Source organism: Pseudophryne corroboree, chromosome 5 (assembly GCF_028390025.1).
Source record: "Pseudophryne corroboree isolate aPseCor3 chromosome 5, aPseCor3.hap2, whole genome shotgun sequence".
Lineage (NCBI taxonomy): Eukaryota > Metazoa > Chordata > Amphibia > Anura > Myobatrachidae > Pseudophryne > Pseudophryne corroboree.
Window position 1 is genome coordinate 413,002,613 of NC_086448.1, and position 7,760 is coordinate 413,010,372.

At 46.1% G+C, this 7,760-nt stretch overlaps 1 long non-coding RNA gene across 1 annotated transcript; it reads right to left on the minus strand.

Annotated features, from left to right (window-relative positions):
• Positions 1-3,374: 3,374 nt before the first annotated feature.
• Positions 3,375-7,394, minus strand: LOC134929076 (uncharacterized). The gene is made up of 4 exons (XR_010178260.1): positions 7,320-7,394; positions 5,316-5,365; positions 3,929-3,969; positions 3,375-3,492 (listed from the first exon to the last, which is right to left on the minus strand). It is a non-coding gene; the product is annotated as an uncharacterized LOC134929076 (long non-coding RNA).
• Between the last annotated feature and the right edge of the window lie 366 nt (positions 7,395-7,760).

The following is a 7,760-nucleotide window of genomic DNA, read 5'->3' on the forward strand; positions in this document are numbered from 1 at the left end:
TCCAGCCGGCCGGGTAATTCCTGGAGATACTGCATCACCTGGCTCTGTGCCGCCTCCTGACTCTGAACTCAGGAAACCAAGTCCTGGATGGCGCTTGCCTCTGGGTTCCGATCCCCCGGGTCCATGGGGCCTGAGTATACTGTCACTGACCTGGATTGGGAGTGTTGTGAACTCGGGGGCTCCTCCGATGGTCGGGAAGAGGAACCACAGCTGGGTCGGAGCAGAGAAGGCCGGATATAGGTTTTGCTCATACAGGACTCTGACAATTATGTTTGATGAAAAAATTCTGAAGAACTTTATTTTGGGAAGGGAGCAATACAGCAACACATGGAAGAAAGAGAACTTGTGGGCAATGTCAAAGGCTACTGAAGAATTTGTGAGCGATGTTTAGAGATACATGAATTAAGAACTTGTGAGCGATGGTGAAAGACACTAAAGAATTTGTGAGCGATGTTTAAAGTTACTGGTGAATGAAGAGCTAGTGAGCGATGTTAAAAGACACTGAAGAATTTGTGAGCGATGTTTTAGAAACACTGATGACTGAAGAACTTGTGAGCGATGTTTAAAGACACTGATGGTTGAAGAACTTGTGAGCGATGTTTATAGACACTGAAGATTTTGTGAGCGATGTTTAGAGACACTGATAATTGAAGAACTTGTGAGCGATGTTTAAAGACACTGATGAATGAAGAACTTGTGAGCGATGATAAAGACACTGATGAATGGAGAACTTGTGAGCGATGATAAAGACACTGATGAATGAAGAACTTGTGAGCGATGATAAAGACACTGATGAATGAAGAACTTGTGAGCGATGATAAAGACACTGATGAATGAAGAACTTGTGAGCGATGATAAAGACACTGATGAAATGGAGAACTTGTGAGCGATGATAAAGACACTCATGAATGAAGAACTTGTGAGCGATGATAAAAGGCACTGAAGGTTTTGGGAGCAATGTTCAAAGACGCTGATGATTGAAGAACTTGTGAGCGCTTTTTAAAGACACTGGAGACTTGGTGAACGAGCAGAACGATATGCTGGGAAAGTAGACTGGATGCTGGAAACTCTAGGAGATAGCACAGCGGTCACAGGAGCACTGGAGATCACCTCTGAAAAAGCGACGATACTCAGGCGCCGGGGCTCTGCCCGGCATCTGGTTTTGAATCTCCCGCCCTAACAGGATTGGTGGAGCGATTCTGTGACGCCACCCGCTCCCCGCCCACGTGACGCCGGATGCAATGGCGGCGCCCACACTCCGGGGAACTGCCGGGAGCAGCGCCAGCCAGACGCCGGAACCCGACGACCGCCGGAGGCGGGGGGCGCCAGACGGACCAGCAGACACGCAGGGGTAAGCGCGGCAGCCGCTGCCTCTGGTGTGTGACACATACAACCTATTAGAAGCTTGGTTGAGGCAGGGTCCTGATCACAGGTGGTGGGACGCAAAATCCGAGCAATTTCAGCAATGTTCTTTACATCCACTGGGTTAAAACTGGTCCTTGTCGTGCAAAAGTCCGGGCTTGGTCTTTTACAAGAACAGAGCGGAGCTCAGGACTAGACAGCAGTTCCTGCCGAAGCTGGTCTCCACGTTTCACTTGAATCAACCTATTGTGATTCCATCCAGTTCTGACACTTCTGCTCCTCCGGAGGCACTGGATGCAGTGCAAGCCTTGAAAGTCTATGTCAAGAGGATGGCTCGGATCAGAAAGACAGATTCCTTGTTCATGCTGTATGAGGCACGGAAAAAGGGTTGCCCTGCTTCAAAGCAGTGCATTGCTCATTGGATTAGGTTTACTATCCAACAGGCCTATGCGTCAGCAGCCTTACCTGTTCCACAGTCTCTGAAGGCCCACTCTACCAGATCAATGGGCTCTTCCTGGGTGACTGCCCATAGATTCTCGGCCCTACAGCTATGCTGAGCTGCTACCTGGTCAGAGAAGAACACCTTTGTGAAGTTCTACAAGTTTGATACCCTGGCCAAAGAGGATACCCAGTTTGGGCAGGCGGTGCTGCAGATGTCTTTGCACATTCCCACACATTCTGGAAGCTTTGGAGCATCCCTATCATACTAATCTGTCCCCAATATCCCTTATGGATGCTAGAGAATATAGAATTTTAAATACGTACCGGTAAATCCTTTTGTCGTAGTCTATAAGGGATATTGGGTGCCCACCTCTGTGCGGTGACTTTCTGCAGGTTCTCTGTTCTGTGTTTCCTGTTCAGCTGTTGCTGTGCGTTTCTGGCTAGGTTATATGTTGGTGTGCTGGTGTGTAAATCTCACCACACTTCTTCTTGTTGTGTTCCTTCTCTCAAGTATGTCATTCTCTTTCGGGCACTGTTTTACCTATAAATGACCTGTAGGAGAAGGCATAGAGGGGAGGAGCTAGCACACCCTGTTGAAGAAATTTAAAGAGCACTGGCTCCTTTGGACCCGTCTATACCCCGTCGTATTAATCTATCCCCAAAATCCCTTATAGACTACGAGAAAAGGATTCACCGGTAGGTATTTAAAATCCTTTTTTTTTTTTTTTTTTTTAATAAATTAGCAAAAATCTCAAATAAAAACTTTTCATGTTGTCATTATGGGGTATTGTGTGTAGAATTTTGAGGGAAAAAATGAATTTATTCCATTTTGGAATAAGGCTGTAACTTAACAAAATGTAGAAAAAGTGAAGCTCTGTTAATACTTTCCGGATGCACTGTATATACGTTATCTCATTGAGAAATAGTAATGAAAGACACCACAATGCTTCTAATTTCACATTTCCAATGTTTGCACAAATTCTTCCCCTCTTACACACACCTGCTCTAAGCTGATGCCTAACCAGTCATTTACACTTTCATCCCAATAAGCGGCTACAGCACATTAAGATAACATTATATACCTGAAATCCGTATGTACTCTCTGAATGTGCAAAATACATTTCAACAAAAGACTTACAGTACTCATTAATTTAAAGAGCAGTTTTTTTTGTTTTTTTTTAATGCTCTGGGTTGGAGGGGGGGGGGGGTAGGTAGTAAATCCCCCCCCCCATGGGTGTGACCTGTATGTGCTGGTGTGGGTAGAACTGCAGCCTTAGATGTTATTATCCATGCGAGTCAGTGGGGGGGTATAAGGTGAATTTGGTGTCTGAGGTCCATGGTGAGGTCAGCAGTGATCACGCGGTAATCCTCTGTTGGGTTACTAGGAGATGGAATATGTAGGGCAGACTGGAGGTAGTGTAGGTACTTACCCTGGGTGTAGCTGTGGGGAGTTACCTGTTTTTCTAGGTTGCTCCCCACAGCTACACCTAGGGTAAGTACCTACACTTCCTCCAGTCTGCCGGCCTCTCCTAGAGGATTGCCGCGTGATCACAGCTGACCTCACCATGGACCTCAGTATAACTGCACTCCCCCCCACTGACTAGGATTAGGCAGCAGTTGATGTTGTCACCCACACCAGCGCGGCCACACCCACACTAATCTCCCTGGCGGTGGTGTTTCATCTTGTTCCTGTAAAGAGAAGAAAAACCTTGTAAGTGACAAAGGTACAGGGATTCATGTACACAATGCAGACAGCCATAGATATGAACATTATGAGGGAAAGAGAATGGGAAAACGCTGTGGTTACCATAGCTGAGAAAAGGCGGGAGGGAGTATGTATGAGGATGAGGTTGGAGATATAGGGAGCTGAGCAGTGCAGTTGGAGGGGGCCTTGTATGTGAGGGTGAGAGATGGATGAGTATTCTGTAAGTGAAGGAGAGCCAGCGTTAGGCAGGGGAGGCAGATGTGGATCGGCGAGACAAGTCTTGCTGCAGCGTTAAGTATGGATTGAAGGGAAGCAAGATATGAGTGAGGGAGGCCTGTAAGGAGATGGTTGCAGTAGTTGAGATGGGAAAGGATGAGTGAGTGGACAATAGTTTTATTGGCAGCTTTGAAAGTCACTTACTTATTTGATTGTCTTTTCTGTCTTGGGGGGTTACGAGATCTCTGTGGTACAGGGAAGAAAATACAATACAATTTAGGAGGATTATAGAGAGTAATCACCAATACAAGCTAGTTACTACTACCCCTTTTCCACCTCTTAAGCACGGGTCGCAGCCGGGAGCCTGACACGGGTGCTACTCGGCTGCAACCCGTGCTCAGCCCCCTTTCCCACTGCGCTCGCCAACCCGGCATATTGCCGGGTTGGTGCCGCTGCTGGCGACGTGGCAGGGTGCAGTGCTGGGAGATCACATGATCTCCCAGCGCTGCCCTTCCATAGACTATGAACGGGAGCCGTATCGCATCGACACGGCTTCCGTTTACACTGCACAGCTTACCGAGTTGAACTCGTATTCAACCCGGTAAGCTACCCGGGTAGGATTCCCAGATTACTTGATCCGGGTGGACCCTTTTCCACTAGCAAAAAACATGGGTAAATGCGCGCCCCCGTGCATTTACCTTTGTTTTTTGCGCTAGTGGAAAAGGGGTACAAATGTTACAGGTTTATTCAATATCGTTCAGAAGATAACAAGATGGCCATAAAGGTTGCAGATAGCCATAAGCAGACTAGGGTAAGCAGAGGTGGGGATGTCAGTGGTGGCTGATGTAACGGGAATCCAAACACTATTGTCATTATATACACTAGTATATTAGACACAGTGGCCGCTAAAGATGGGTACACACCTACGCGACCCTAGGCTGATCAAGTAAAACGCTCCCAATCAGGCAAGCTCTGTGTGTACTCAGTTGTGACCCCTATGACCTCCTGTGAGGCGGCGGTTGGGGGGTAGTAGCTCCTCTTTGGGGTTTGGGAGGTCGCATGTGCAGCACATAAGATGTGACCTCCTGGTCCTAGCTGTTGCAGGAGCGCTATAAGCCATTTATTGTCTAACACTCCTACATCTATACAGAGTACACACCTATACAATCAACGGCTGTTCACCTGATATCGGGAGAACAGTGCGACGATTGTATAGGTGTGTACTCAGCTTTATTCCCATCTGCAGATTACCTCGGTCCCACATAGAGAATTTTGATAGACAATTAGAACCACTTGGCCCATCTAGCCTGCCCTAAATACATGTATATGCACACACTAGGGTTAATATTGATGGGAGCCAATTTACCAGATTGTGGGAGGAAACTGGAATAGCCGGAGGAAACTCACACAAGCACAGGAAGAATATACAAACTCAGGGCCATGGTGGGTACTGACCCACGACTTCAGTGCTGTGAGGCAGTAATGCTAACCACAGCGCCATACGTACTGCCCAACTGCTGTATGCCAGAGCCATATGGCTCAGTCTCCCTCACATTCCCTAGACTGACATATAGATGTTTTATTCACTCACCCTTATTGTCTCTAACACATCCACAAAGGACAAGATATTTCTTTCAATGGCTGTAAAGAAAATGTAAAACAACAGTCAGTGTCTTGGATTCTGCAGCTGCTCATTGATGGGCAATGTGACTTGTACAATGTTTCTAATAGCCGCTGAATTCAACTTAAAATGGGTGGGCACAATTTTTTTTGCTAACGAATTAGATGCGCACATTTACCCACGTTTACTCTTCATAGGATTTAAGGTGCCCTTCTCTTCATAGCCCCTGAGCAAGTTTGTAAAGTTTGGGAAAGCCCTATTTTAAGATAAAAATATCAGGTCTTGGTTCAGGACCCCTGGGGCACTCCCAGTCATGAATGATTAGGCACTTAGAAGTTTTAATTAGCTTCATTTGGCCAATTATGTTGTCATTTTTGGGAAGATATTCTGCAAGAATAATGGGATAACTGATGCTGGACATGTATATGGGTGTTGTATTGAAAGGACCAGTGTTTTTAGGCTAGCAGGTGGGAGTTACAGGGGTTTTCAACACATTTTAGAAATTGGCAAAAATGATACAAAAAATCTATGTACCATGGAATTATGAGTTAAGTGTGAGCTCCACAGACGAGCTAAGTGACATTTCTCTGCAATATGTGCATTAATTCATTGCGCGGTAAACAAAATATTACAGCCTGCTAATTGAATCTGCCCCTTAGTGGGAAACAGTGTTTAGCATATAACAGCTATGTGGAGTTCTCTGTAACTGTAATATAAGTGCTGGCATCAGTATAAGACCCACAATGCCTGAGCGCAAGTGCCTTATACAAGGCTATGACTGACCCATCTTCCTATGCAGATACTCTCCCACTGCTACACTGATCATGGCTGTACAACTTATGGCCGATCTCCCAATGCAGATACTCTCCCACTGCTACACTGATCATGGCTGCACAACTTATGGCCGGTGTAGGGCTCCATGGCTGCAACTGACCGATCTCCCAATGCAGATACTCTCCCACTGCTACACTGATCATGGCTGCACAACTTATGACCGATCTCCGAATGCAGTTACTCTCCCACTGCTACACTGATCATGGCTGCACAACTTATGGCCGGTGTGGGGCTCCATGGCTGTAACTGACCGATCTCCCAATGCAGATACTCTCCCACTGCTACACTGATCATGGCTGCACAACTTATGACCGATCTCCCAATGCAGATACTCTCCCACTGCTACACTGATCATGGCTGCACAACTTATGGCCGGTGTGGGGCTCCATGGCTGTAACTGACCGATCTCCCAATGCAGATACTCTCCCACTGCTACACTGATCATGGCTGTACAACTTATGGCCGATCTCCCAATGCAGATACTCTCCCACTGCTGCACTGATCATGGCTGCACAACTTATGGCCGGTGTGGGGCTCCATGGCTGTAACTGACCGATCTCCCAATGCAGATACTCTCCCACTGCTACACTGATCATGGCTGTACAACTTATGGCCGATCTCCCAATGCAGATACTCTCCCACTGCTGCACAGATCATGGCTGCACAACTTATGGCCGGTGTGGGGCTCCATGGCTGAACACATTACTTATTACTCCCAAGTGCATGATTAGGAATAGACATGACTATGTGAAGTGATTAGTGTAACATGTACCTACAGCTGCCGGGTGCATACAAGCGTAGTTTAATACACATCAGTCCCAAGACGGGGCATTTGATTAGGTGCAGAGCTTTTGGGAGCAACCACCATACACTATGAGACAGGGGCGTCACTAGATATGTGTAGGCCCCATAGCAACTGTTTATAAGATCTCTTATATACCACCAAATGATGTATAATCTATACAGCACAGGAACTATAACAGGGAAGATAGGTCACCTCAGGTGTGAGCTGCACCCCCATAGCCTATGGTAGCTCTGCCCTTGTATTTAGTATCCTGACTGCATAATTCCCCAAAGGTGTATTAATTGTAATCAACAAGAGAATTCCCATCATTTCACAGCTTTATCTACTTTACTTACTGGTCAGTCCTTCATCCGCGCGCATCGCGCATCCCAAAACAAAATCGATGATCGATGACATTCTTAGAGCTGTTGAGTGCAAATATAAAAAAATGAGTAATCTGTATAATATATATGCATACTAATATATCTGATGGAGAAATGTAACACAGTAACAAGGACAGGCGATGTGCGATTATTATCTAGGTGGTAATTTGAGAACCTGTATGGAATTGTCTAATGTGCTTACTTTGTATTATGGGCCTGATTCTGAGGTGACAGACAAGCTAGGTACACACTATACAATTATTGGGCCGATTTACCAATAATCAGGATCTCAGGCAAATATTTTTTATAGTGTGTATGAAAGAGCGTTTCAACATTTTGCCGATAATTCTGGAAAACCTCTCCCACGTACACATGAGCGATTGATTTTGCAATCTGTTGCCCCAAACCAAAAAT